General features: G+C 42.2%; 1 long non-coding RNA gene across 2 annotated transcripts in view; it reads left to right on the top strand.

The window, feature by feature from the left end:
* LOC112442665 (uncharacterized) overlaps nt 1-25000 on the top strand; it is a 308112-nt gene that overhangs the window by 130381 nt on the left and 152731 nt on the right. For both annotated transcript variants that reach the window (XR_009491735.1, XR_003030908.2), the window contains exon 4: nt 7862-7985. This is a non-coding gene — a long non-coding RNA (uncharacterized lncRNA). The remainder of the gene's footprint in view (nt 1-7861; nt 7986-25000) is intronic.

Genomic DNA, 25000 nt, shown 5'->3' with positions numbered 1-25000 from the left:
ATTCCATTTTGATTTCAAGATTTTGGATCAATTTCACTATCATTATTCGGAATTCTTTATCAGGTAGATTCCTTATCTCTTCCTCTTTTGTTTGGTTTGGTGGGCATTTATCCTGTTCCTTTCTCTGCTGGGTATTCCTCTGTCTCTTCAACTTGTTTAAATTGTTGATTTTGGGATGTCCTTTCTGTATTCTGGCAGTTTGTGGAGTTCTCTTTATTGTGGCATTTCCTCACTGTGTGTGGGTTTGTACAGGTGGCTTGTCAAGGTTTCCTGGTTAGGGAAGCTTGTGTCGGTGTTCTGGTGGGTGGAGCTGTATTTCTTCTCTCTGGAGTTCAATAAAATGTCCAGTAATGAGTTATGAGATGTCTATGGTTTTGGGGTGACTTTGGGCAGCCTGTATCTTGAAGCTCAGGGCTGTGTTCCTTTGTTGCTGGAGAATTTGCTTGGTATGTCTTGCCCTGGAACTTGTTGGCCCTTGTGTGGTGCTTGGTTTCAGTGTCGGTATGGAGGTGTTTGATGAGCTCCTGTCAATTAATGTTCCCTGGAGTCAGGAGTTCCCTGGAGTCAGAGTTTGGATTTAAGCCTCCTGCTTCCAGTTACTGGTCTTATTTTTACAGTAGTTTCAAAACTTCTCCTTCTATACAGCACCATTGATAAAACATCTACGTTAAAGATGAAAAGTTTCTCTACCATGAGGGTCACCCAGAGAGGTTCACAGCGTTACACGAAGAGAAGAGGGAGGAAGGAGTTAGAGGTGACCCGAATGAGATGAGGTGGAATCAATAGTGGAGAGAGTGAGCTAGCCAATAATCACTTCCTTATGTGCACTCCACAACTGGACCGCTCAGAGATGTTCACGGAGTTATACAGAGAAGAGAAGACGGAGGAAGGAGACAGAGGTGGACAGAAGGATAAAAGGGGGGAATGAAAAGGAGGGAGACAGATCCAGCCAGTAATCAGTTCCCTAAGTGTTCTCCACCGTCTGGAACACACAGAAATTCACAGAGTTGGGTAGAGTAGAGAGGGGTTAGGGAGGAGACACAGGCGACCTGGTGGAGAAAAAGGAGAGTCCAAAGGGAGAGAGAGCAGTTAAGCCAGTAATCTCGTTCCCTAGTGAAAAATGAGTACTGAAGACTGGGTTCTTAAAGGTACAAAATTGGTAACAAATACATAAAAGCAAAAATTAAAAGTCTAGAGTAGAGTTTGGAATTTTAAAAATACGATGTTAAAGAAAAGAAGAAGGAAAAGAAAGAGAGAAAAAACAAACAAACAAAAACAAACAAGGTCGAGAAAATTATAAAGAAAATATAGGTACAAAATTGATAACTAATACCAAAAAGCAAAAGTTAAAAATCTAGAGTAGAGTTTGGAATTTCAAAAATACAATGTTAAAAAAAAGAAGAAGAAAAAGAAAGAGAGAAAAAACAAAAACAAACAATGTCGCAAAAATTATAAAGAAAATACAGGTACAAAATTGATATCAAATACCAAAAAGCATAAATTATAAATCTAGAGTAGAGTTTGGAATTTCAGATATACAATGTTATATAAAAGAAGAAGAGAAAGGAACAGAGGAAAAAAAAAGTCACAGAAATTATAAAAAATCTATAGGTACAAAATTGATAACAAATACCAAAAAGCTAAAATTAAAAATCTAGAGTAGAGTTTGGAATTTCAAAAATACAATGTTAAAGAAAAGAAGAAAAAAAAAAAGGTCAAAAAATTATAAAAAATATATATGTGAAGTTTGCTGAAGAAAAAAAAATAGGGTCTCTTCTTTTTTGCAAAGTAATAGGTTATAAAAGTGAAAATTAAAGGAATAATAGAGGACTTAAATTTTTTTTAAAAAATAAAAAAAAAAAAAAAGAAAGAAAGAATGAGGAAATACAAAAAACCTCGAATAGCCAAAGCGACCTTGAGAAAGAAGAATGGAACTGGAGGAATCAACCTACCTGACTTCAGGCTCTACTACAAAGCCACAGTTATCAAGACAGTATGGTACTGGCACAAAGACAGAAATATTGATCAATGGAATAAAATAGAAAGCCCAGAGATAAATCCACGCACATATGGACACCTTATCTTTGACAAAGGAGGCAAGAATATACAATGGATTAAAGACAATCTCTTTAACAAGTGGTGCTGGGAAATCTGGTCAACCACTTATAAAAGAATGAAACTAGACCACTTTCTAACACCATACACAAAAATAAACTCAAAATGGATCAAAGATCTAAACGTAAGACCAGAAACTATAAAACTCCTAGAGGAGAACATAGGCAAAACACTCTCGACATACATCACAGCAGGATCCTCTATGACCCACCTCCCAGAATATTGGAAATAAAAGCAAAAATAAACAAATGGGACCTAATTAACCTTAAAAGCTTCTACACATCAAAGGAAACTATTAGCAAGGTGAAAAGGCAGCCTTCAGAATGGGAGAAAATAATAGCAAATGAAGCAACTGACAAACAACTAATCTCAAAAATATACACGCAACTCCTACAGCTCAACTCCAGAAAAATAAACGACCCAATCAAACAATGGGCCAAAGAACTAAATAGACATTTCTCCAAAGAAGACATACAGAGGGCTAACAAACACATGAAAAGATGCTCAACATCACTCATTATCAGAGAAATGCAAATCAAAACCACTGAGGTACCATTTCACACCAGTCAGAATGGCTGCGATCCAAAAGTCTACAAATAATAAATGCTGGAGAGGGTGTGGAGAAAAGGGAACCCTCTTACACTGTTGGTGGGAATGCAAACTAGTACAGCCACTATGGAGAACAGTGTGGAGATTCCTTAAAAACTGGAAATAGAACTGCCTTATGATCCAGCAATTCCACTGCTGGGCATACACACTGAGGAAACCAGAAGGGAAAGAGACACGTGTACCCCAATGTTCATCGCAGCACTGTTTATAATAGCCAGGACATGGAAGCAACCTAGATGTCCATCAGCAGATGAATGGATAAGAAAGCAGTGGTACATATACACAATGGAGTATTACTCAGCCATTAAAAAGAATACATTTGAATCAGTTCTAATGAGGTGGATGAAACTGGAGCCTATTATACAGAGTGAAGTAAGCCAGAAGGAAAAACATAAATACAGTATACTAACGCATATATATGGAATTTAGAAAGATGGTAACAATAACCCAGTGTACGAGACAGCAAAAGAGACACTGATGTATAGAACAGTCTTATGGACTCTGTGGGAGAGGGAAAGGGTGGGAAGATTTGGGAGAATGGCATTGAAACATGTAAAATATCATGTAAGAAACGAGCTGCCAGTCCAGGTTCGATGCACGGTACTGGATGCTTGGGGCTAGTGCACTGGGACGACCCAGAGGGATGGTATGGGGAGGGAGGAGAGAGGAGGGTTCAGGATGGGGAACACATGTAAACCTGTGGCGGATTCATTTTAATATTTGGCAAAACTAATACAATTATGTAAAGTTTAAAAATAAAATTAGAAAAAAAAAAAAAGAAAGAATGATCGTAAAAATAGCAAAAATATATCGAGGACTTTCTCTGGTTTTGTTGTGAGTATTGTGGGTTCAGCTCATTTTCGGCTAGTTCCTTGGTCTGACTTGTATTTCTCAAGACGTATAGGTCCCTTCCTATGTAGCCGGTACTAACCACAGGGTTTTAATCTATTGCCTGTAGCTTCCAAGGCGGTTCCCTCTGTTATAGCTTCTTCTGTTTGCTGGTCTCTTCAGTGTCTGGTTTCCACCCTGACACAAAGGGGACGGTGGAGGAAACTTTTTTTTTTTTCTTTTTAGGCTCACTTGTTCAGTCGCGCTGTGGGGAGGGAGGGAGGGATGCTGCAAACAAGTAACACTGGCGCGTGCTCGCAGTGCCTCAGCCACACTGGGTCTGCCCCCGCTCACGGCGCGTGTAGCCTCCCTGCCCACACTACTCAGGCTCTAGATTGTTCCGCCGGGAACTATCCGTGGCCGGCCCTGGGCTGCCTGCACCTCCCAGGTCCAAGCTGCTCAGGTTCAGGCACTCGGGCAGTCCCCAGAGGCGCAGACACAGTTGGGCCTGCGTTTTGTGCCCTTCCCAGGTTTGAGCAGCTCAGGTGATGAGGTGTTTAGTGAGCGCGATTGCTGCAACTTATCGCCTCCCCGCTGCTCGGTTATCTAGGTGTACAACCGGCGCACCTTCTCAGGGAGATGTTGACCGTCCAGACCCCCAAGAAGTTTTAGTTAGCAAAGAAGCCTGCTTACAGTTTTATAGATAATGTCTCTCTGGGGCTGTGATTGCCCCCTTCCGGCTCTGACTGTGTGTCACCGGAGGGGGAAGGTCTGCAGCCATCTATCTCTGTTCAGTCCTTTGTTCCATGCATGGGCCTGGCGGTGTCTTAGGTTAGGGCTGGCTTTTCGCGTGATAGATATCCCACAGTCTGGTTTGCTAGCCCAGATTATTTCGCTCAGATAGTGCTCAGGGTTTTCAGGCCAGGTCCTTACTCTAAGCGATGCAGCCGGCGATGCGCCTCCCTGCCCAGCCCCAGCTTGCTAATGGTGTGTGCAGGCGTCTGTGCTGCTTCTCCGCTGGGGGAGTTACCGTAGGGCTCGCAATCTGTGAGTTTTAATTGTTTATTTATTTTCCCTCCCTGTTATGTTGCCCTCTGTGCTTCCAAAGTTCAGCACAGATTCGGCAGTGAGAAGGTTTCCCGATGTTTGGAAACTTCTCTCTTTTTAAGACTCCCTTCCTGGGACGGAACTCCGTCCCTCCCTCTTTTGTCTCTTTTTTTGTCTTTTATATTTTTTCCTACCTCCTTTGTAAGACTTGGGTTGCTTTTCTGGGTGCCTGATGTCCTCTGCCGGCATTCAGAAGTTGTTTTGTGGAATTTACTCGGCTTTTAAATGCTCTTTTGATGAATTTGTGGGGGAGAAAGTGTTCTCCCCGTCCTACTCCTCCGCCATCTTGGCTCCTCCCTGAGTTTGTTTTTTTCTCTTTTGAGTCCAATGAATTCTCGTTACACTCAGTTCAGTTCAGTCACTCAGCTCGGTCTGACTCTTTGTGACCCCATGGACTGCAGTACACCAGGCCTCCTTGTCCATCACCAACTCCTGGAGTTTACTCAAACTCATGTCCGTTGAGTTGGTGATGCCATCCAACCATCTCATCCTCTGTCGTCCCCTTCTCCTCCCACCTTCAATCTTTCCCGGCATCAGGGTCTTTTCAAATGAGTCAGCTCTTCACATCAGGTGGCCAAAGTACTGGAGTTTCAGCTTCAACATCGGTCCTTCCAGTGCATATTCCTTTAGGATGGACTGGTTGGATCTCCTTGCAGACCAAGGGACTCTCGAGAGTCTTCTCCAACACCACAGTTCAAAAGCATCAATCCTTTGGTGCTCAGCTTTCTTTATAGTCCGACTCTCACATCCCTACATGACTACTGGAAAAACCATAGCCTTGACTAGATGGACCCTTGTTGGCAAACATGTGTTTATACTATATGTGATTAAATGGAGATTTCCTGAGCTACTTCTCGGACTGACTGAATCAGAATCTCTGTAGGAGTGGTTGGGGGTGTTTAGGGTTAGGCCTAAGCCCAGGCCTCTTCCTCTTGGACAAGTATCTCTGGTGTGTCTTGCACACACTAGATTTTGAGACCCAGAGCCCTTGTGATTAAGTGGAAGGCTTTGACTGTTGAGAAAGTGTTTTGGGAAGAGAGATATTCCTCTACCATGGCAACTGTGGAAGGAAGTGTGTTTTGGTGAAGGAGTCAAGCAGCCTGGTCAGTTTGGCCTATAAGCTGTGCTTCTCAACTCTGGTCTCACAGTGGAATGACCTGGGCAGTACTGACAACACACAGAACCCAGCCGGAGAGTTAGGCAGTCTGTTCCCACCAGCAACTGGACACTTTCCACGTACACTCACGCTGGGACTAGGGAGATGTCTTTGCACTTCCACCCTGGGAAGCCCAAGGGCCTTGCCCTTCTGGAGGACCGCTAAGGGTGTGTAGAACTTTGGGGTCTCAGAGCGTGTTCTCTTCCATTGCCCTATTTGATAGTAAGGCAGATGGAAGTGGATCGTAACCTGCTCTTGATTTCAGAGATGAAGGAATCAATCCCTCAGAAAGATTCATTGACCAGGGATTCCACCAGAGTTGCCAGCTTAGAAAAGGCAGAGCCAGAACTCGGGTTTGATCCTCTGGCTCCAAGCTCACAGCTCCATCCACATCCCTCTCAGAGACCGGCACACTCAGATTTTCCAAGCTTTTGTTCAGTTACAATTTCAAGAAAATCTGAAGGTGAGCTCTGAGCCCTTTCCAAGAGAGCTTCTGGCTGTCAGCCACTTTCTGGGAGGTCTTTTAAGTCATTTCTGTCCCTCATGCTTTGATTCAGCTACCAGTTCTGAGTACTGTGCCTCCTGGGGGTTAGAGGATCGAGGGCCGTGATTACAATTGCATCACCCCTGCCAGCCTCCTGGGGGTGGGCTCATCTTCTGAGGAACATTCCCAAATGAGCTGTCAACTCCACTGCAGCAGGAGCCTGCCTTAGATTTTTGTCCCCCTCCGAGCAGAGAACTAAACCCAGTAAATTCTTGATGATTAGACAGCAGCATGGAATGGATTTTCTCACCCTTCTAAATTCCTCAGCGCTTGCTGCCTCTACTATTTTATAAGCTGATGTTTTCAGTTTAAAACTAATGTATGGTCACCGAAAGGTGTAAAGAAATACAGAAGTGGGGAAGGAAAGCACCCCATCTAAGAGTGCTAAATGTCTGTTCTAAACACTAGGTATTTAATGACCTTTATTTTATTTAATCTTAATGAATAAGATTTAATCTCAATAAATAAGATTTTGTGTGCAGTCAGTCTACACATGAGGACTCTCAGAATCTGAACTCTAAGCCACTACCCACTGGCATGTGCACAGCTGCCAGGAAACACACAGCCCTCCTGAAAGCGGTGGCATTTTCTTCTGACCTCTGTCCTGTGTTTCCACTCATCAGAACTCTCGCCACTCCCCAAAGGAGACAGGTGTTTAATTTCTCTGGGTCTTTGCTCTGCTGAGCTTGACATCAAGAGTAGGTCCCTGTTCTGTGCATCTGGCTATTTCCGGCTCTGCTTTCAAGGCACAGCCAAAGACAGCCTCTGAGTTATGGGATGAATTGTGTCTCCTCTGAATTCCTATGTTGAAGCTCTAAATTCTGGAGCCTTAGAATGGAACTGTATTTGAACATAAGATCTTTAAAGGGGTGATTAAATTAAACTGAGAACTTAGGGTGGGCCCTAACCCAGTCTGACTGGTGTCCTTATATTTGGATATACGTAGAGATATCGAGGATGTGTATACATAAGGAAAGGCCACTTGCGAGGTAGGGAAAGAAGCTTTGGGAGAAAACAACCCTGCCTACACCTTGATCTTTGACTTCTAGCCTCCAGAATGGCAAGGAAATACATTTCTGTTGTTTAAGCCCCCTGCTGCTGCTGCTGCTGCTAAGTCGCTTCAGTCGTGTCCGACTCTGTGCCACCCCATAGACAGCAGCCCACCAGGCTCTGCTGTCCCTGGGATTCTCCAGGCAAGAACACTGGAGTGGGTTGCCATTTCCTTCTCCAATGCATGAAAGTGAAAAGTGAAAGTGAAGTCTCTCAGTCGTGTCTGACTGTTAGCAACTCCGTGGACTGCAGCCTACCAGGCTCCTCCGTCCATGGGATTTTGCAGGCAAGAGTACTGGAGTGGGTTGCCATTGCCTTCTCTGTTAAGCCCCCTAGAATGTGCTATTTTGTTATGGAAGCCCTAGCAAAGCAATACACTCCTTAAAGCCTTTCCTGATGCTGAGCCCCACTTTCAGGAAGAACTAACCTTCTTCCCTTGATGCTCTCACCAGGTCACCTTATTGAGCTGTTCCCTGCTTGAAGTGTCCCCTGGTCCACTTGTTGCTGAGGGCCACACCTGGTTCATGTCTGCATTTCTGGCCTCTAGCACAGGGCACATCCTGAACTTGGAAAAAGGTAGGTGAACAAATGCATGAATGAACAAGAGATCTGATAACTACTTGTAGATTGACTCTTTTTAGAAGTTTTGAAAGGGTTGAGGGATCCAGAGATGGAGAGGGACAGAGAGAGGGGTAGGACCCAGGAGTGATGGTCGCCTGAACCCCACCCACTGCACCACCCCCTGCAGGCTAATGGGTCTTGGCACTGTCCTGAGCCTTGCAGACTCTCCTGGCCAGGCCTCCTTCTGTCAGCTCTCCCTTCAGCCTGTCGGATACTTAATCACACGCAGGAAATGTAAATTCCCTGAGGCCTCCATTGTGTGGTCCTCTCGTCAAAGTCTGTCTCCCCACCGCAGTTTCTGGAAGTCCCTTCAGAGGGTCTGACAGTCTCCCTTTCCCATCCCTCCAGATGGAGAGGCTCAGGGAACAGAAGGAGTTTTCTGGGAACAGACTGGGGAGGAGGAGCCAGGAAAAGTGACAAAGGCACAAGTTTGGGCTTCCTGTGCCTGCTGTCCAAGCAGGGCTCTGCAGGGCCTCCAGAATGGCCTGTTGGTGACAGAGGAAGCCAAAGAGAGTTGTTAGCGGTGGCACATTTACTTGTAAGCTGGCCCACCCTGGGATTCAGCCCCATGGTGGACATCCTTTCTGCATAAGGAAACTCTCTGGAGGGAATGGTTGTAAGTGAGAAAGAGACCAGGCAGACACGCCTGGCCTGGGATCAAAGCTCTGGGCCTCGCAGGGTGGGCTGAGTCGAGGATGAGTTGCATCTAACTTCTGGGTCAGTGCCATGAGCAGGGCAGTGGGGAGCAGGGTGGACCGGCATGACACGGTGGTGGGCCTGGGGGGGTGGTGGCTGGCACTTGTTCACTCTCAGGACCTGGCCCTTTGGGCACCTGCCCAGAAGGTGTCAGAAACTGGCAGAGGCATGTGTGGTGGCTGCAGGGTTGGCCCTGCTCCAGGGGGTGGGAGGTGGGGCCAGTTTCTCCCATAGACTCAGTGCCTGGGGCCTGGGACACTTGTAGGAGCCACAGTGATGTGTTGCTTTCTTTCAAAATCAGGAGAGAATTTCCTGGCAGTCCAGTGGTTAAGACTCCTCCTCACTTTCACTGCTGAGGAATAGGGTTAGATCTCTGGTTGGGGAACTTAGATCCCTCAAGCTGTGGCCAAAAGTAATAATAATAATCATGATAATAATAACAATAATTGATAACAGAAAAAAATGAAACTTTAAGACAGAAAATTTGCATGTTGCCTAATTCTATTTAATGAAATGTCCAGAGGAGGCAAATCCCAAGAGAAAGTAAGTAGATTAGTGGTTGCAAGGGACTAGGGAGAAGTGGGGAGTGAGGATTGACTACTAATGGGTTTGGGGGGGTGTCTTGTTGGGGTGATTTAAAATGTCCTGAAATTAGACAGTGATGAAGGTTGCACAACCTTAGAAATATACTAAAAATCACTGATTTGTACACTTTAAAGTGGTTTATTTATGGTATGTGGATTATATCTCAATAAAGCTGTTTTTTTTTTTTTTTAAGCCGACGAGTCCGGGGCAGAAGAAAAAAAATCAAGAATATTAGTGTACTATGTAATCTTTAGCAAATAAGTAAGAAATGTGTTAAAATAGAAAAAATCAGATGAAGTTAGACAAAACTTAAATTGGAAAACAAGTTTTATCTGGTGTATTGACTGACTGTCTTGGTGGCTTTTGGAATGCTGAGCTAAAGCGAATTCTGAGATTGCATTTAGGGTCAAAAAGATGGAGCAATGTGATCAATCAGTGATGTCTGATCTGGGCACAGGAGGTGAAAGAGGAGGCGCAGGGGCAAGTATTTGCCACCCCCAACTGCAACTGATCTCTGTGGTCCCTTCTGGATTTCCCAGGCCCTGGCCTGAGTCACTCAGCATGGAATGGGGGGCGGAATGTGGGCCACAGGGATCTGGGCTAGAAGAAGACAGGGGTGGGGTCAAGGCAGTTGAGCATCCAGTATAGATCCTGCTGCATTCATATCTGCCAGGCTTGCCTGCATCTTCTCCACACCAGCTTCGTTCTTGTACTAGCTGCCTCCCCTGAGAACAGGCTACCCCCCCACCCCAAAAGTAACAGTTCTCAAGGACGACTCTTAACCTGCTCTGGGCAGCTCAGCAGTCACACCGTCTTTGCTTATCACACCCCTGCTCCCCATATTCTCCATGAGACAGAAAACTCTCCTTGGAGAACAGGCAGTTGAGCAAAGTGTTTAGACCAACCCTTCTTGGTGGCACAGACCCTCTCATTAAAATGTGTGCGTTGTTAGCGCTCTTTTCTTTTTCCAATGGGGCTTAGCAATTAACATCGCCTCATCGTGAGTGTGTCAAGAGATGTGCACTCTGGGAAGCAAAGAAAAATACATTTGTCATCCAAATGACAGCCACAGCTGTCAAAGCCATTTTTATCCAGTGGCGGTGGAGCTGGCCTTAATCCCTTCTGGGAAAAATAATGAATTTTAGAGATTCTGTTTACAAATATGCACCTTTTGCTGATTTCTCTCACCACCCAGCAATTTTTCAACAGGACAGCTTTCTTGGAAACTGTCCACAGCCAAAAGATGATAAAATATGGTATCCAGAGAGGTGCCTGGGGCTCTTTTTGTTTAACCAGGTAATTGGGCATAGATTCCGAAAGGTCATCTTCCTGTATCTGGGTCTAAAAGCACCCCCTCCTTCACCTGTTTCGCAAAGGGCAGCCCTCTAGGTTGGGTTTACAAGCCTGCTACTGACCTTTATGCAAGCAAATCTTGAACTTGCTGATTCGCACAGAACTTTCTAGAGAGTCAAGTGTGTGAGACTTGTTTTCCCCACCCCTTTGCTAGTTGGAGTGAAACCTACTTTCCCTCCCAGACTCACTAATACACTTAAGCCCTGGACCAGCTAATGAGATCAGAAAATGATTAGCTGTCAGTCCACAAGTGAAATTGATCAGTGATGGTTTCAGGCTAAGGAAAGCAAATGCCCCCAGTGACAGTCCACAGACTTTTCTGATCCTATTTGTGCTCCTCTTTATCATCTCTGACGTTTTTTATGGTCTGTTGTCTCTACAAGGTCGTCTGCAGAGCCTCCTGGTAGTCCTGCCCACATTTAAGTGCATGCACATTTAGGAAAGCCCATGGTGACTGTTTTCAGATACTGAGCTCAGGCTAAGGCACAACTTTCAGGGTTTGCTATAGCTGAGATGCTTTTGTGTAAGAACCAAATACCCCTTTGTAGGAGGCCGCATGGTATAGTAGAAAAAGTCAGACACACAAACTTGGATGTGATTCCTTGGTTCTTGCTGTCCCATGCTCTGTGACTTCGGTAAACCAAGTACCTTCTCTCAGCAGCCTCACTTTGCATATCTGTAAAATGGGGAGGCCTCCTTTGTAGGCAGAATGTCTAGCAGTATCCAGATGAATGAAGAAAAGAGGCTGACTGAAAAATTAGTAATCATTACTGATTTCATTTGTTTTAGTTTCTAAAGGCCATCCCAGCCTGGTGTTAAAATAAGGATACTTTGTTTCAGTCAGTCATATTTCTATGTGATGGGTCCCTTTCTAGTGGGACAGTCAGCCTCCACTCCAAGCAGGGCTGCAGAAAGTTTTTGGGGGCCCTCCTTTCCACTAAAAATGTATTAAAAATGATATTTTATGACTCTGTGAAAGATTAATCTAGGCTGGGTTAAAAAAACACTTCTTCAACTCAAAGGTTTTTTTTTTTTTAATTGAGGTAAATTCACATGACATAAAACTAAGCATTTTAAAGAGTATATTTTACTGTGTTTAGTGTTTCCACAGTGTTGTGTAATCATCTCTAATTATGAAACGTTTTCATCACACCCAAAGATCTTGTACTCGTGAAACAGTCCCCATTTCTTCTTTCATTTTGCATAGTCTTCAAGTTTTATCCATATTGTAGCATGTATCAGTACCTTGTCCCTTTTCTGAATAATATTTCATCATACGGATATACCACATTTCATTTATTCATTCATTGGTTAATTCATTGGTTGTTTCTATGTTTTTTGGCTATTATGAATAATGCTGCTATGAACATTTGTGTACAAGTTTTTGTCTGGAAACATGTTTTTATTTTTCTTGGGTTAGTACCTGGGAATGAAATTGCTGAAGACTCTCATTTCAACTTTTGAGGAACTGTCACTATATTCCAAAGCAGCTGCACCATCTGACATTCCCACCAGCATTATATGGAGGTTCTAATTTCTCCATATCCTCCCTGACACATTATTGTCTTTTTATTATAGCCATGATGGTGGGTGAAAAGTGGCATCCAGCTCATTTTAAGGATGAGTAAGTTGAGGACCAGATATGATTTGTACAGTCTCATGTGTTGCAGAGTTAGACTCTGCACAGCAAATCTGTTTAATGTACCATTTGATGCTTATTCTCATCAGACCAGATGTCCTTTATCTCCAACATTAAGAGAAAAGTAAAGTCAGACTGGCAGAGTGATGCTACAATAGAGTCAGGCACCCCTCACTAGCTATTAAAACTCCAGCAGCTTACCAAGACTAGAGAGTAGCAGCTGTGGGCTTCAGGGGGGCAGGAAAGTCTTCCCACCCAGCCAGCCTCTAGCTGGGATTGGTCAGGCCCTTGCAGGACTAGCTTTACTTTCTGAACTTTCCTTTGATGGGAGAGAGCTTCAGCAGTGACATACATCTGCTTTACCTACATATTTATTGAGAACCTATTCGATGCTAGTCATAGTTTGCCCATTGGAGGTACAAAGATAAATAAGATGCAGCTTCAACCTAATATATATTCACCTATTATCCTTGTATTACTCTGTTGAATATTAATAATAGAGGTGGATACAGGACACAAGGGGAATACAGATAAGGGCACCAACTGGTCTGGAAAAAGGGATCAAGAACTGAGTATTAAAGGCTCAGAGTGACTATGGGAAGCTCGCCAAGCCTGCTCTGCACACAGAGGTAGATGAAGTGTGCAAGCAACTTCTCTGGATGGGTGAGAACAGCTTGAAAGTCACATAGAACACTCAGCCCAGGGCTGAAGCCTTTTGGAGCGTTTTCACAGAGCTATGCACAGGTGAGAAACCATTCTGGGGCAGGCCAATCCACTTTGTGGGCAATGCGGCCCATATGATCCAAGCCGAGGATTTTTGCACACGTGGTCAGAGGCAGAGTGAGAAAGGCAACCATCAACTAGCTGAGCTAGGTTCACAGCCACAAATCAAGTTCTGACCTGGAGAGTGTACAGTCTACAAAGTGCTGGGGCAGTAGGCTGCTCGCTGTGTGGGTCACACCTCCCCCACACACAGCCTGAATGTTGTTCTCATTAGGTTCTCAAACAGTCATACAAATAGAGGAAAAAACATACACCTATTCATCTTTTCCATCTTGGTTTGTGTAAAGTACTTCTTTTTTATGTTAGGCTTTGGCTATGTGGTTTCTGCCCAGGCAGTCCTCTGCAAAATTCTGAAACAGGTGAGGTTTCTTCCTTAGGACCATCTGAAGCCATTGCAAATCCCCCTGTTAATGGTCTAGACTGGACAGTGATGCATGACAGGCAAAATGTCACAGGTGCTGTTGACTGTAGAATTGAATATGTTCTTGGTTTAAAATCTTGGTTTGGAAATTCTTTACTCTTCAAAGTTGTGTTTCCACTTCTTTGGGCTGATCGAAATATCTGCCATGTTAGCTTGATATTTTCTTTTGTTTGTTTCTTTATGAAAAGCTCAGAGTTCAGGGAACCAGTGGAAATGGCACACAGATATGAACGTATTTTGAAGCAAATGTCAGCCAATATTTATAATTAGTCATCACTGTGGTAAGAACCCTGGCAGGCTCTAGACTTTATACCTGGTAGCATGTAGGAATAGTAATCTTATTGAGCAGTAAGAGAGTGGAAGAATAGGGACCTGTTTAAAGTTTAAATAAACAATCGTTGGATTATAAAATACTGATCAGTGAAGAAATGGTATTTTTCCTAAGATATTTAATCACACTTTAAATGAAAATGAGATGACAGCTGTCCATGTCACAGAATGTTATTGTTCTAAAAAACTGGGGTTTCTAGGTGAGAGCCAGAGGCCTGTAAAAAAGCATCACCATCGTGGTGCTTTGTTTCTTTCTCTAAAGAGAATGAGGGTGACTTTCTCCTGGTTTGGAAGGAGGATTAGTCTCTGGTGCATTGGAATAGACACTTGTGTGACCTGGTCTCCCTCCCTGTTCTCCAGAGGAGAAGGAGGTTTGTGGAAAGTCTCTAGGGAGGCTCTAGCATCTTAGTTTCTCTCTCACCAGTGCTGGGCCATGGACAGAGGTACAGGAAAACCAGAGGGAGGGTTGGGTGCAGACTGCAGGAGTCTGGTCCATCGGGGAGGAGATGGGCAGGACTGTGTCCTGGGGACCTCTGAAGTGGGAGTCGGGCTGACAGTGGCTCATGGGATGAGCGTCAGAGTGAGGATGAGTAGTGGTCCCTGAAGTAAGCTCAGCACTGAGGGTGAGGTGTGAGGAAGATCTGAAAATGGGTGTTTCCCCTCCTTCCCTCCTTCTGTTCCTTCCCTCAACAATTTTAACTGAGTACCTACTACCTGTCAGAGGTTTGTAACATACTGTTGTGTGACAGATGGGTGAGCCAGGACTCCTGCATTTTGCAGCAGGTCAAGCCAGGGATGTCCTGGAGCAGCATCTGTTCTGGGGGAAGGCATAGACAGAGCCTGGGAGGCTGCAGTCCATGGAGTCCCAGAGAGTCCAACACGCCTGAGCACACACATACATGCAGGGCACGAGACTTACCTGTTGTTTTCAGACCATGTGGGGTGGTTTATGGGGGATTGTGTTCACAAGAGCCCTGCACTGCCTCATACGTCTCTTTTCCTTGAATTTGGTTTGCTCCACAGACGTCTGCTAGTTTTTCCAAATTCAGCTGGAACATCATTTCACTTGGATGATTTGCTGACAGGAGACATAGTTCACAGCACTCCTTGTTTCTGTTGCTGCCTCCTGCGTCTAGATGGGGAGGGCCTACAGTCCTTGGCCATGCCTTGCTCACCTGGTGTGCCCGCTGTCCAGCGCAAAGATGGTGCTCAGCTACTGTTCTCAAGTGAATGAATGAGTAACCCTCAGGTCTTAGAATTTCCTTCTCAAGCATCAGTTCTTAAGGTCGTTTTCCCCTGTGTCACCGCTCAGTCATCCAGTTTAGCCTGGGACACCCGAAGAGGAGGACTTGAAAACCTCTGGTTTTACAAGCATTTGTCCTGCTAGTTTTCCGCTGCTGTGGTTACCACAGGCTTAAGGTGGGCACCCCAAGTGTGACCGACTGTTAGAGACTATGAAATCTCAGGGGAATTTTGGTGATGTATACTGAGCCAAGGTGATAGACTATACATTTACGTAGAGACATAAGAGGAAAAAAAGCGAAATGGAATCAGAGGCTGGAAAAAAACAGTTATCATAAACAGTACTTAAATCAACACAGGTTTATGATCTGGCAATTTTGGAGGTGAGTGGCCTGATACAGGTCTCGAGGGGGTCAAATCAAGGTGTCAGTGGGGCTGCCTCCCTTTGGGAGCTCCAGGGAAAGTCTGTTTCCTCACTTGGTAGCTTCTCGAGGTCACCCACATTGTTCACTCACAGCTGCTGTGTTCTTCCTGTAGCTTCTTCCGGCAGCAGTGGGTCCAGTCCTTCTCGTGGTGCCATCTCCCTAGTTTTCTCTCCTCTGCCTCCCTCTTCCACTTACAAAGACCCTGTGATGACGTTGGGCTCATTCCCAATACAAGGTCATTTCCTCATGTTAAGGTCAGGTGGTGCACAGCCTGAAAGGCCTTTGCCGCCTTAATTCCTCTTTGCCAGGTAACCTACTGTATTCACTTTGTCCTCACTAGTGGACTACTTTGGGGAGTAGATATGGATGTCTTCATGGGCTCATTATTCTGCCTATGCCAGCCTGTGATGCATTTTCAAATCCCCAGTAGGCAATCTTTTGGTTACTTACCTGTTTTAGTCCATTTAGACTGCTGTAACAAAACACCATGGGCTGGGTGGCTTATCAACAACAGACATTCATTTCTCACAGTTCAGTAGGCTGTAAGTCAAGGTCAAGGCACCAGCTCATACGATGTCTGGTGAGGACCCCCTTCCTGGTTCATAGATGGCATCTTCTTTCTGTGTCCTCATGTGGAAGAAGGGGTGAGGGAGCTCTCTGGGGTCTCTTTTATAAGGGCACTAATCCTAGTCATGAGGGCTCTGCACTTATGCGAAGTCAAGTGGGCCTTAGGAAGCATTACTATGAACAAAGCTAGTGGAGGTGATGGAATTCCAGTTGAGCTATTTAAAATCTTAAAAGATGATGCTGTTACAGTGCTGCACTCAATATGCCAGCAAATTTGGAAATCTCAGCAGTGGCCACAGGACTGGAAAAGGTCAGTTTTCATTCCAGTCCCAAAGAAGGGCAGTGCCAAAGAATGTTCAAACTACTGCACAATTACACTCATCTCACACACTGGCAAAGTAATGCTCAAAATTCTCCAACATAGGCTTCAACAGTATATGAACTGTGAGCTTTCAGATGTTCGAGCTGGATTTAGAAAAAGCAGAGGAACCAGAGATCAAATTATCAACATCCTTTGGATCATAGAAAAATAAGATAATTCCAGAAAAACATCTACTTCCTTCTTATTGATTACACCAAAGCCTTTGACTGTGTAGATCACAACAAACTGGAAAATTCTTCAAGAGATGGGAATACCAGACCACCTGACCTGTCTCCTGAGAAATCTGTATGCAGGTCAAGAAGGAAGAGTTCTAACCATACATGGAATAACAGACTGTTTCCAAATTGGGAAAGGAGTACGTCAAGGCTGGATATTGTCACCCTTCTTATTTAACTTAAATACAGAGTACATCACGTGAAGTGCTGGGCTGGAAGAAGCACAAGCTGGAATCAAGATTGCCGGGAGAAATATCAATAACCTCAGATACACAGATGACACCACCCTTATGGCAGAAAGTGCAGAGGAACTAAAGAGCCTCTTGATGAAAGTGAAAGAGCAGAGTGAAAAGCTGGCTTAAAACTCAACATTCAAAAAACTAAGATCATGGCATCTGGTCCCATTACTTCATGGCAAATAGACAGGGAAACAGTGGAAACAGTGACAGACTTTATTTTCTTGGGCTTCAAATTCACTGCAGATGGTGACTGCAGCCATGAAATTAAAAGACACTTGCTCCTTGGAAGAAAAGCTATGACCAACTGAGATAGCATATTAAAAAGCAGAGACATTACTTTGCTGACAAAAGTCCGTCTAGTCAAAGCTATGGTTTTTCCAATAGTATGGATGTGAGAGTTGGACTATAAAGAAAACTGAGCATTGTAGAATTGATGCTTTTTAGCTGTGGTGTTGGAGAAGATTCTTGAGAGTCCCTTAGACTGCAAGGAGATCCAACCAGTCCATCCTAAAGGAAATCAGTCCTGAATATTCATTGGAAGGACTGATGCTAAAGCTGAAACTCCAATACTTTGGCCACCTGATGCGAAGAACTGACTCATTGGAAAATACCCTGATGCTGGAAAAAATTGAAGGCAGGAGGAGAAAGGGACGATAGAGGATGAGATGGTTGGATGGTATCACTGACTCGATGGACATGAGTTTGAGCAAGCTCTGGGGGATGGTAAGGACAGGGAATCCTGGCGTGTTGCAGTCTATGGGGTTGCAAAGAGTCAAACACAACTGAGTGACTAAACTGAACTGAACTGCCCTTATGAGCTAATTACCTCCCAAAGATCCCCCACCTCCTAATACTATCATACTGAGAGTTTTCAACATGTGAATTTTGGGAGACATAAGCCTTCAGTCTGTAGTACTAGCACTAGCTGTTTTCCATTCCTTTGAATAACCGAGAATTAACTGTTTAAGGATTTGCTATCCAAGCCAAAGCCCGATGTTTGATCCAAAAAGAACAAGATAGGTGTGGTGGGACATCAGCTTCTTCCACAAATGTGGGTGTGGCTGAGACCTGCCAGACTCTGGCTTCTGTCTGGTTCTGAGTCACCACCACAAGGATGCACTTGACCACAGATGAGCCATTCCTAGGGTCCAGATGACTGTTGATAATAGCCACGTGGTAGGCACTCTTGAGTGTATCATCTCAATTACTACCATCACCGAGGGATAGGTATTATTGTCTCCATGTTTGAGTAAAAAAATAGGGATTGAGTCAAATTGCATAACTGGCCCCAGGTCATATAAGCCTGGACTTACTGATTTCATTCTTTTTATGGTCAGGCCTGAGGAAACCATTTCTCTTAAATTATTGCTGTTAGTTGTTAGGGGAGAGGCTGCACATTAGAATTACCTCGTGTGCTTTTAAATAATAACAGTGACCTGCTTCAAGCCAATTGCATCAGATTGCTGGGGGTGGGGCTTGGTCATCTGTATTTTATTTTTTTAATTTAAATTGACTTAAATTTAAATTTAATTTTTGTGTTCCTTAGTTATGATAATGTGTGGTTTGAGTTAAGAATCACTGCCTTGGGCATCTTGTGTGTGCTCCCAGAACCCAGCTCTGCATCTTTCTGTACCCTTAACCTGGTACCAGAGCTACTCCCTCATGTTCTGATACTGAAGAAGAAGAGCTAGGCAGGCGGGCTTTCTCTAGTTCCCTTGCAGCTGCTGGCTCCCTTCTTGCTATTGGCAAGCTCTTTGCTGAAGGCCCAGTTTAGCGGGAGGTGCTCTAAATGTGCTTTTCCCCAGTCCTGACTTGGCAGCTTCAGGTGGATGCCCTTGTCTGGGCATCTGTGTTCCCACAGGTGAGCAGAGAAGCAGAAGAACAACCCCACGGAGTGCAGGAGTAATACTCTGAACTTCAGAGGAATAAAAGTACTTCATTTTCACTCCCTTACTCCCTCTGCCCTCATTGATTTTATGGTGGAATAAGTCCTCAGGACTAGCACCAAATAGTGATTTGCAAAGGCAGTGATTTAAGTTTCTCCCCTGACTTCTTTGGTTTAGTAAATCCACATAACACTTTAAAGTGGAAAGAACTTGAATGCTTGCCCAGCATGGCAGACATGTGCTGTTTCCAGAAAGAGCAGGTAATTGAAGTGTAGTGTAGCTGGGCTTGAGCCCACTTCTATCACAAATTTGCTCTATAACTTTGTGAAGATCATTAACATTCTATGCTTTCACCACAAAAATGCTGACCCTGGAAAGGCAGGAGGAAGCATCTGGGGATTTCAACTTTCTAGGCAAGGTAGTATGTTAATATGTGAAAAAAAAAATCTTATTTCCCCAAACACTTCAAAAATACTGAATTTTAGAGGAAACAGACCCTTATATATTCATCACAAAGTTTTAACAATGGTTATTATTTTGCTACCTTTGTTCATAGAGTTCTTTAAAAAAGAGAAAGATAAATTAGTACCCACACAGTTATTGCTCACTGTGTCTTTTTCTCATTTCTCCCTCCTTCTTCAAAGGTAACTACTCACTTGAACCTGATGTAAGTTATTCTTATGAATGTCTTCCTATTTTAACTACAGTGTAGTTATTCATAAGTGATCATACTATGATTATTTTATGTTTTAAAATTGATTGTATATTTCTTTTTCCTTTTTTTGTGGCTTGTGAGGTCCTTTCCTATCCCAAATTCATGAAAGATATTTTACTGTATTTTATTTTATAGGTTTTACCATTTCGATTTTTCACATCCATACCTTTAATCCATTTGGAATTAGTTTTGGTGAAAGTATGAAGGAGGAACCTAGTTTTTTTTAATTGTTGCTTCAGTAGTTCCTCCTTTCCCTGTATATGTCACCTGTGCCGTAAGTCTGCTTGTGTGTATGTAGGACCCTTTTATGCTATGTATTCAGTTCTGTGGGTCAAGATGTCTGCTTCCATACCAACACCACATTGTTTTAATTGCTATAACCCCATAAGTTATTTTTATTGAGATATATGTACCATAAAATTTGCCTTGTTAAATATAAAATTTGGTGTATTCCCAAAGTTGAGCAACTACAATCACAGTCTAATTCTAGAACACTTTCATCACCTCCAAAAGAAACCATCTTCACAATAGTAGTCACTCCCTGCTTCCCTTTAAACCCTAGCTCCTGGCAACCATTAATTTTCTATCTCTACAGATTTTCCCATTCTGGGCATTTTATATTAAAGGAATCATACAATAGGTGATCTTTTGTGTTTGACTTATTTCTCTTAGCACTTTTCAAGTTTTTTCCATGTTGCATGTATCAGTACTTCATTCTTTTTATGGCTAAATAATATTCTATTGAATGGATATATAACATTTTGTTTATCCATTCTTTAGTTAATGAACATTTGGGTGGTTCCCATTTTTTTTAAGCTTCCCTGGTGGCTCAGACGGTAAAGTGTCTGTCTACAATGTGGGAGACCCCGGTTCGATCCCTGGGTTGGGAAGATCTCCTGGAGAAGAAAATGGCAACCCACTCCAAGACTATTGCCTGGAAAATCCCATGGACAGAGGAGCCTGGTAGGCTACAGTCCACGGGGTCACAAAGAGTCGGCCACGCCTGAGCGAGTTCACTTCACTCCATTTTTTTGGCTATGATGAGTAATGCCTCTTTGAACATTCATGTGCAAGTTTTTGTGGGACATGCTTTCATTTCTTTTGGGTAGATGCCTAGGAGGAGTATTGCCAGCTGAAATGACAGCTCTGTGTTTAGCATTTTGAGGAACCACCAAAGTAACTGTATCATTTTACATTCTCATTAGTAATTTATGAAGGTTCCAATTTCTCTGCATCCTCACCAACACTTGCTATTGTCTCAGTTTTTGTAGTCATCTTCATAGGTATAAAGCCATGTCTAATTGTGGTTTTGATTTGCATTTCCTTAATGTCAAGTGATGCTGAGCTTATTTTCGTGTGCTTCTTGGCTATTTGCATATGTTCTTTGGAGAAATGTTTGTTCAAATTCTTTGTTTCATCATGTGTTTCGATATTCAGTAAATGATACCTTCCTTTTCCTTCCTCAAAATTGTGTTGCTATTTCTGGATCTTTACTCTTATATGGATTTTATGATGAGCTTATCCTAGACAAAGATTCACTGAGATTTATAATGGAACTTGAATTTAATATTGGAAAATTGATTTCTGCAAATACATGTGAATATGGCATAGTTGCCCCAGTTTCCATACCAGCTCTGGAATACCTACCTCCAAATTACAACTGAGAGATAGAGAAAGAGACTAATAATTTATACCACTGTTATTTCAAAATCTCTATTATATCCAATTGAATCCATATCCCAAATAACAAAATGATCTGTCTCTCCATTTGTTTAGTTTCTCTAAGCATATTCTTAAAATTTAAAAAATTCTTTGTTCATAAATATTTTCACCTCATTTGTTAGATGTATTTCTATGTTCTTCATAACTTTTGCTGTTATTGTTACATGGATCTTTTTCAAAATCACATATTCTTGAAAAGATGCTCAACATCACCCATTATTAGAGAAATGTAAATCAACACTACAGTGAGGCATCCCCTCACACCGGTCAGAATGGCCATCATAAAAAAACTACAATGAATACTGGAGAAGCTGTGGAGAAAAGGGAACCCCCTTGCATTATTGGTGGGAATGTAAATTGATACAGCCACTATAGAGAAAAGTATGGAGATTCTTTAAAAAACTAGGAATAAAATCACCATGCTGCTGCTGCTGCTAAGTCACTTCAGTCGTGTCCGACTCTGTGCGACCCCATAGATGGCAGCCCACCAGGCTCCCCCGTCCCTGGGATTCTCCAGGCAAGAACATTGGAGTGGGCTTCCATTTTCCTCTCCAATGCATGAAAGTGAAAAGTGAAAGTGAAGTCACTCAGTCGTGTCCGACCCTCAGCGACCCCATGGACTGCAGCCTACCAGGCTCCTCCATCCATGGGATTTTCTAGGCAAGAGTACTGGAGTGGTCTAGGCATATACTCTCAGGAAACCAAAACTGAAAAAGCTACATGTACCCCAATTTTCATTGCAGCACTGTTTACAATAGCTAAGACATGGAAGCAACCTAGATGTCCATCAGGAGATGAATGGATAAAAAAGCTGTGGTATATATATACGATGATATTCAGCTATAAAAAGGAATGCATTTGAGTCTATTCTAATGAGGTGGATGAACCTAGAACTAACGCAGAGTGAAGTAAGTCAGAAAGAGAAAAACAAATATCATCTATTGATGCATATATATGGAATGTAGAAAGATGGTACTGGTGAACGTATTTGTGGGGCAGCAGTGGAGACACAGACGTGGAGAACAGATGTGTGGACACAGTGGGAGGAGGAGACGGTGGGACGAATTGAGAGAGCAGGATGGAAGCATATGCATTACCATGTGTAAGATAGATGGCCAGTGGGAGTTTCCTATATGACTCAGGAAACTCAAACTGGGGCTCTGTGACCACCTAGAGGGGTGGGTTGGGGTGGGAGGTGGGAGGGAGTTTCAAGAGGGAAGGGACATATGCATATTTGCAACTGATTCATGCTGAAGTTTGGCAGAAACCAACACAATATTGTAAAGCACTTATCCTCCAATTAAAAATAAATAAAATTTAAAAATCACATGTTCTACTTGTTGTGAGTGTGTGAAAATATTATTGACTGTCTATATTGTTTTGTGCCAGCAACTTTACTGAGTTTGTCTCTGAGGTTTTTGACTTTTCTGTGTTCATCAAGCTTATCTGAGAATTATGACTTTTTTTTTTTCTAATTCTTACATTAAGATTTTTCATTTTCTTATTTTACTGCACTGATTAACAGTACAAGTTTGCACAGAAGTAGTAATAGCTGACATCTTTATATTTTTTCTCATTTTAAAGGGGACACTAATTTTTCACTATTGTTATATTGGCAATTTGTTTTTGTTAGATTTTCTTTATCTAAAATAAATTCCTTTTATTTCAACTAAGAATTTTTCCCCCAAAATGGGAATTGAATTTTATCATTTGCTTTGATTTGCTTTTATAACATCTCTTTTTCTTATTTACTTTTTATTGGATAGATTTTATAAAAAGATTTTCTAATGTTAAATCTTCCTGGGAGGCAGCCTATAATTGAGATTTTTTTGTTAGGCTCACTGAATTTAGTTTGATAATAGTTTATAAAAGTTTCCTGTTGCTTGTGTTTGTGAGGTTGACCAATGGTTTTCGGTTTCTGCACTGCCCTGTCTGGTTTGGTATAAAGGATATGCCACTTTCATAAAATGAATAGGGGACATTTCCTCTTTTTCTGTTTTGTGAAACAATTTGAATAAGATTGAAAATATCTGTTCCTTCAGTGTTTGGTAGAACTTACTCATGGAATCATCTGAGGTTGCATTTGTTTTTTTGTGGGTATATTTATGTATGTGTATATCTGTGGGCTTGTGTGTGAATAAATTTTAAACTATTGGCTCATTGTCTTTACTGACAATAGATCTATTCAGATTGTGTACATCTTCTTGGATAGTTTTTAGTAAATTATATTTTTCTGAAATATTGTCTATTGAATCTATTTCGATGTTGTTCATAGTTTTGTTGTGCATAGTATTTTCTTGTGATTTTTGACAATCCTTACTGTATATGTAACTAGCTTCCTTTTTATTTTACTTTATTAGTGATTTATGTGTATGAGTGTAATTTTTTTGTTGCTGTTTTTTTTTCAGCAGAGAAAGTTTTATTGCAAGGTCATGCAATGAGACAAATGTAATTTTTAAATCCATCGCTGTTTTCATACTCAATCTTGTCAGAGGTTTATTTAGTCATTTTTCAAAAAAACCTAGTTTTGTTATTTTTCTATTGTTTCTTTTCTGTAGTTTATTAATTTCCCTCTGATTTTTTCCTAGAGCAGGAAATGGCTACCCATTCCAATATTCTTGCCTGGAGAATTCCATGGACAAAGAAGCCTGGTGGGATACAGTCCACAGGGTTGCAAATAGTCAGACACAACTGAGCAACTTTCATTTTAAAATTTCCTTTATTATTCAGTTTTTGATGGGGGGGGGTTACTTTGTTGCTCTTTTCCCAACTTTTTGAGTTGGATGTTTAGCTTACTAATTGAATCTTTATTAAGTTCTGTTATATGCATTATAAAACATTTCCTTTAATTACAGCATAGCTGCATCTCCCACATCTTGATGTATGTATTTTCATTTCTTGCAGTGCAAAATATTTTATAATATTTATTAAAATTATTTTATTGATCCATGAATTATTTCTGAACACAGGAGAGCTTGAAGGGTTACCATTGTTGGGAGTAGATTGAGATCTAAAAATGTCCTTTAGATTAAGCTTACTAGTCACACTCTTTAGCACCTCTACTGTCTGCCTGCTATGTGACTTTTCTAAAGGTTGCTTTTTAAAATTTGGATATTTAATTATCTTAAATACTACACAGTGTTTTTAAAAATTCTTTTAAAGATTTTAATTCCATTACTTCAAGTTCTTGAGTGTCTAGTCTTATATTTATTATGGGTTCTGCCTTTTGCATATGGTAGGTTTCTCCTTGTGGATTTTGAAATTTTTAATTGGTTAGTCTATTTTTCTTCCCTGAATGCCTTGTGGTATTAATGGTTTTGTTTTTTCTTGGACCCTTAGATTTATCACTGGCATAGGATCAAATTTTGCTAATCTCTCAACTCTAGGAGTTCCTCGAAAATGTGAGTAATTTAGCCCTAGGTCTGTCTGGGCCTTCTATTTCCCCAAGAAGACATTGTTACTCATCTAGAATTCAGAGACAGACAAACTTCTTATTTATCTGTACTTACAGATTTTTATCTAGTCTGTCTTTTTAGTGCCTATCACTTTTTGAGTGTTCCAATTTGAGGGTTCTTAATTCCAATTCTCCAGTCTTGCATTGGGTCCAGCATCTTATTTCTTACAGTTTTAAAACTCAAGTCATTGTATTATTCACCCTGTGGTAACCACAGCATCACTAGATTCTAAGCTACTACTCTGGTTGTGTGCTCCTTTGTGGCATCTCAAAATTTCCACCCTTTTTTTTTTCTTGTGAGTCTAACAGTATATTT

This window comes from Bos taurus, chromosome 2 (assembly GCF_002263795.3).
Source record: "Bos taurus isolate L1 Dominette 01449 registration number 42190680 breed Hereford chromosome 2, ARS-UCD2.0, whole genome shotgun sequence".
NCBI lineage: Eukaryota > Metazoa > Chordata > Mammalia > Artiodactyla > Bovidae > Bos > Bos taurus.
The sequence above is the reverse complement of the archived record's forward strand: the minus strand, read 5'-3'. Positions and strand labels throughout refer to the sequence as shown.